Source organism: Narcine bancroftii, chromosome 4, assembly GCF_036971445.1.
Source record: "Narcine bancroftii isolate sNarBan1 chromosome 4, sNarBan1.hap1, whole genome shotgun sequence".
Classification (NCBI taxonomy): Eukaryota; Metazoa; Chordata; class Chondrichthyes; order Torpediniformes; family Narcinidae; genus Narcine; species Narcine bancroftii.
The window spans coordinates 89,200,373-89,206,372 of NC_091472.1; the positions used below are offsets into that span (position 1 = coordinate 89,200,373).

The 6,000-nt window shown below is 44.1% G+C and overlaps 1 protein-coding gene across 4 annotated transcripts in view; it reads right to left on the minus strand.

The window, feature by feature from the left end:
- The window catches only part of ninl (ninein-like), a 142,606-nt gene extending 140,470 nt beyond the window's left edge, over positions 1-2,136 (minus strand). For all 4 annotated transcript variants that reach the window (XM_069931897.1, XM_069931894.1, XM_069931895.1 and 1 more), the window contains exon 1: positions 1,924-2,136. The gene's annotated coding sequence lies outside the window, so the exon portion shown is untranslated. The remainder of the gene's footprint in view (positions 1-1,923) is intronic.
- Between the last annotated feature and the right edge of the window lie 3,864 nt (positions 2,137-6,000).

A 6,000-nucleotide genomic window follows, 5' to 3' on the forward strand; every position in this document is an offset into this window, starting at 1 on the left:
ACCATGCCATAGGGCAGGCCAGGGAAGTTTGATCAAAAATGTCACTTGAAATGCAATTTAAACTAAAAGATGAGAACTTTTATGTATCAAATAAATTCAGTATAATTCCAAATTTCTGACATACATGACCTGTTGACCTAAAGTTCGAGTATTTTCAATCATGTTCGCCACTATTATCTAGGGATTACATTTCTTGCCTATTTTTATGAAACATGCAGTCTTGTAAATTCTCGCCAAATTTCTAAACGATTTTAACATTGAAAGATATAATTGGGATTAGAAAGTTAAAGCCACCACAGGAAAAAATAGATGTTTCTTGATCTAAATTTCAATCAAAATATCCTACATGTTCTTTTACCCCCCCCCCCCCCCATGTTCACAGGGGAAGCAAAAGTTGTAAGGGCTCGATTCCGAAATAAGTAGAAAATCAAACTGATCACGATTTTAGAAATAATTCTTGAAAAACAAAGTACGTGAACGCAAACTTCACTGAGACCAATGTAATTTCCTTGCGACCTGTCAAATCCAAGAATGTAAATTTTACGAGCGACGTGTGGGTTCGTATGGGGGGGGGGTGACAAAAATATTGAGCAACACTTGGCAACTTAACAAGACAATTGCTACTTCAGAGATCTACAAGTACAAACAGGTCGGCAAGCACACACAAGCTGATACAGTTTTATTTTTATAAATGTGCTAGTACAGTCTCTCCTCGCCTTTTGATTGCTTGGAAAGATTGTAAAAGCTTTTCTATTCTTGGAGCCAGCCAGGTAAATAACTTCTTGTCATGATGGGAATTTCAAACAACTGGGTAGATTAATACTGTGAGAAACAGAAGTACCTTCACAGAATTTGCTCGAGACAAAAATTGAGAACAAAGAACTTTTATTACTATTACAACAATGCAAAGTTGGGTGCTTCCCCTTACCCTGGGAATACACACAGATACTGGGGCTGACCCAACTTTTATACATTTCATTTCAGTACAGAGATACCTTCCCCCCAACATTCTTCTGCCTCCTGGATTGGTTTAGCATTAGGTAATTCTGCCCACGTGGATTCTAACTTCTTATCAGTTTATGTGTCTTCCTGCAAACTTGTTAGCCAGAGAAGTATCATGTCTTTGTTCTTCACTCATTGATCAATCCCTAAGACTTGCTAAAGCTATCTACTTGTTATCCTGTTTTGAAGATCCTTAGTTTATTACACTTTTACAACCCTTCCTCACATTCCAGCATCCCTTCACCTTAAGTTAACCCATAATACTTTATTCTTAATTGGCACTTGCTTCCAGTATCTCTGGACTCCTAACATTCCAGTATCCCTCACACTACTCCCACTTGGATCCAAACTCATCGTCGTTCAGGTCATCGAGGACCGCGCACCTCATGCCACTTCCAGATTGGAGGGCAATGGGACTGACTGGAGAATTTTTAAATATCTCGATGCATGGGGACGGTTCCGATGGGGGAAACGGGACCGAGAGGAGCCCCCCCACCCCCCTTGTGCACAACTTCCAAGTCAGAGTCCAGCAGGGTGTGGGAAGGTTGATCTGCATCAAGTTGCAGCAAATCCGTTCTCCCTCTCCTTCCAGACGGACTCCATTCAACCACCCAAGCGCCGCGGTGCAACACAGCCGGCGAAAAGGGACATGCCACTGCCGCCATGAGGGGGCAACGCTGGCCATTAGTGCGAACCAGCCACCTCCAAACCAGAAAATGCATTTAGACTGAAAATATACATCAAGTCCAACCCTCGAACACGAGGGCCATCAAAAATCTTTCACCACCGATGGCCGCGTGGGCGACGTTTCACCATGGCAACCAACCTACCCGACTCTCTCCAAGCGAGTCTCGTCATACTGAGACTATTTTATTATTTGTAATTGGGAAAGCGAACTTTGTTGAAAAAAAAATGAATTACCCTTCACTTCTCGAAACTCCGTCTCTCCCTCATTTCTTCTGGTTCGACCCAGCGGCTGACGAGACGGCCAGGTCTCACTGGGCGCCAAGCCGAGGGTTGCGCTTCACCATCCAGTCAAACCGAGGTTATCACCTCTGAACTCCAGCAACTATAACCCTCCACTTCTCTCCCTCGCCTTTCTCCACCATCGCCGAAACCAGGCGAAATCCTCCAAAATGGTCCTCCCGAAACTGCCCCCTGCTGGCATGGAGGAGTACATCTTACACTTCTCTTTCGACCTCTTTCATACAGTCTGTGCATTTATCATTTATAATATTTGGAATTGGCTTCTATGACTAAGTGTATTGATGATAATGAAAGTTGATTGTCATGACGTGAGTACAATGTACAGATTCTTACTTGCTGCAGCCAACCTCAAATTTATTTGGTCCATCTCTGGCGACACTCTTTCTCGAGTTCTCTGTCTCTGTTTCGGGACACAAACTTTAACAGACATTTTCGACAAACCCACTAACACTCAAAACTACCTTGGCTACCCCTCTTTGCACCCTGTGCCATGTCAGGCTTCTCTTCCATTCTCTCAATTCCTCCATCTCCATCGCATCTGCTTCTAGAATAAGATCTTCCATTCCCGATCATCTGAGATTTCCTCCTTCTTCAAAAAACATGCCTTCTCCTCTACCATCTTCAACTCAGCCCTTAACCGTATCTTCTCCATTTCCTGCACACCTCCCCTGGTTCCCTCTCCTCCTAGATACAGCAAATCAAATCAATTCAAGTTTATTGTCATCCAACTGCACAAATACAATCTGACAAAACAGCATTCTCTGATCCTCGGTGCAAGACACACAACAGACAAACAATACATATGCAGGACAAGTATTGATAAATACAAATGAATCAATAAATATTGTTTTGTGGTGACCGATTCAGTTGGTGTACAGGCGAATCCGCTCCAATTGTAACGCGTGCGCGGTCGGAGCAGCCTGCTCCAAGGATGGTGCCGGGCATCTTCCCCTTTCCCGAAAGGAAAGAGCCCGCACACATGAAATCTGAATAGCTGCCAATCAGCGATGTAACTTCCAGTTCCCAATGGCGGGAACAGGTTGCATCTTTAAAAAGCCTTGGTGAACCAAATTATAAATCAGCGAGCTTTGGAATGAACCTGTCAACTACCGGTTTTGTTATTTGCTCTGTTTGCCCAAACGCTACAGTTTCATGAATATAAGAGTCTTGGATGGTTTGTGTCAGGTTGTTCAGCATTCTCGCAGCCCCTGGGAAGAAGCTGTTCCTCAGCCTGGTGGTGCTGGCTCTGATAATCATTTATCTTTTTCCTGATGGGAGTTGCTGAAAGATTGAAAGATGCTGTGAGCAGGAGCGGAAGGCGTCTTCAATGATTTTGCATACCCTCTTCAGACAATGATCCCGGTGGATCATATTGATGGCGGGGAGAGAGATTCCAGTGATCCTCTCTGCCACTCTGATAGTCCTTTGAATTGACCTCTGATCCATTTCCGTGCAGCAACTGTATCACACTGATGCAGCTGGCCAGGAAGCTCTCGATAGAGCTCCTGTAGAAGGTTGACCTAATGGTGGCTGGTAGCCTTGCCCAGTTCAGTCTTCTCAGGAAGTGCAGTCAATGTGCCTTTCTGAAATGTGAGGAGATGTTGAGTGTCCACAGTAGGTCATGAGTTAAGTGAACTCCAAGGAACTTGGAGCTCTCCATTCTTTCCACCATAGAATTGTTGATGTGTAGTGGAGGACTGTTGTTCCTGTTCCTCCTGAAGTCCATGATCATCTCCTTTATCTTGTTCAGGTTGATACTTTCACGTTTCATGAGATTTTCTACCTCTTCTCTGTAGTGTGACTTATTGTTGTTGCTGATGAGGCCAACCACTGTTGTGTCATCTGCAAACTTGATGAAGCTGTTGGAGCAGTGGACAAGAATAGGAGTGATGTCATGGCAGTGGCAATCTCCGACTAGGTGACGATCCCGCCATTGCTCGTTGTTTCCCGCTGTGCGGATGGTCACCTGGGATGAAGGTCATTGACTCCCTTGGGGTCTGTGCAGTTGCCGCATTCGTCGGCCACTTTGTGTACAAGGTTGCATCCCAGTTAGCGGGCCGCTACAAGTCCTTAAATAAGTCTCTGAATGAGTCTGTGTTTCAAGAAGTCTGATGGTTGAGACCTAGCAACTAGTCCTAAACCTGGAGGTTTGATTCCTGTGGCACCTGTATCTCTTTCCTGATGGCAGCAGTGAGCATGTCCTGGATGGTGTGGATCCTTGATTATTGCTGCTCTCCAATGGCAACATTCCATGTAGATGTTCTCAATGGTGGGGAGAGTTTTGCCTATCTCCACTACCTTTTGCTGGGTTTTCAACTTAGAGGTATTGGTGCCCCCATACCAGGCCATGTCAGCACATTTTCCACAACACATCTGTAAAGGATTTCCAAGCTTTCCAATGACATACCATGCATCTGCAAACTCCTGAGAAAGTAGAGGTGCCAATGTGCATTCTTTATGATAGCATTAGTACGCTGGGTCCAGGAAAGATCCTCCAAGATAGTGACCTTGAGAAATTCAAAGTTGCTCATCCTCTCACCCAATGATCACTGGATTGTACACCTTTTGTTTTCCTTTCCTAAAGTCTACAATCAGCTCCTTGGTCTTGGTTGTCAGAAATAAAACTTCTCACACATGAGTCTCTTTAAAACTGATGACACGACAAGCTTTATTTACAAGTCTGCAGAGTTGGACTCAACTGGCTTCTCACCAGTTAAGCCCCGATACATACAGTGCATTGATTTTTATACCCTTATTGTTTGCCCTTCCCCTTCTTATTAATACTGTTTTAATTGGTTAGTATTGCAAAAGCATTCTAAGTTATAACTGCATTTTTAATTATCACGTTCGTTACGTACGCTGCGAACTCTACATACACTAAATTCTGTTTCTCACCCTTCTTATCAATCTTTTGTCTCCTGCATGTCTCTCACTATGACCATGAAAAGATATGTTTAAAAAAACATATCCAGCTGAACCTTTTGTCCTTGGCTGCTAGTAAGCTGCCTGTCCGTTCTGGCTTCCCTTTTTATGATTAATCATCACATTTTAACTTAAGCCATTTTAACCTAAATTCTCTATATATAACATTGGTGACATTGAGTGTGAGGTTGTGTTGTTAGTGCATCATTCAGCCAAGTTTTCAATTTCCCACCTGCATGCTGACACGGAAAAAATATGTTGGTGCTGCTGGAATTAATGCAATGGCAGCATTGTTGCTGGTACAGACTTGTAGGGAGCAGGGAGAGGAGACACAGAGCTCCTTCACAGGGTTTTACTGCCCAGTCCAACTACTGATGGCTCTGTACATGCTTAAAATAGTCTGTTAAAAGTACCAACGGTGGTTTAGTTTAAAATCCTGCGATTGTGGGGTCTGGGGCCAAGATGGCAGCCTTGAGGGGTTGCAAACTCTGGGAAGATGAGGACTGGCACAGGGCACCAGAAAATGTGGAGACCATATCCCGTTTGAGAAGGAGAAACAAAGGACATGACCCACAGAATGGTAACCATGGTGATGGACCAGTGAGGGGCTCTGCGGCTGAAGAACACACGGGCTGTGGGTTGTTGGTGACTTGAGGTGAGGAATCCATGTAGGCTGTGGACTGCTGGCAACTGCATTTATCAGACTCACTCCAGGCTGCAGACTGCTGGAGACTGGCTCAAGAATGTGATATTGGTTTATTTTTAAACAACTAGACTTATTACCTAAGCAAACAAAACTAAGAGAGTACACACATGGATGAGACCTCATGTGGAGGCATCCATCTTGAATCGACCCAAGATGCAACAGCATTCCCAAGATGCAACATTCCCCAGATACCACACACTCCTCTAACTCCAACTCCACCTGGTGGTAGCACTCTATCACTACATCCTCTTTCCTTGAGATGTTTAATCAATAACCAGGAAGTAATTCTTTCCATCCATGTGGAACAGATCAGTTCCAACTTTCTGCCATGGTTCTGCTGGTACATCAGTTATTATCATGGGTTCCTTTGTCTGTTTTGAGTA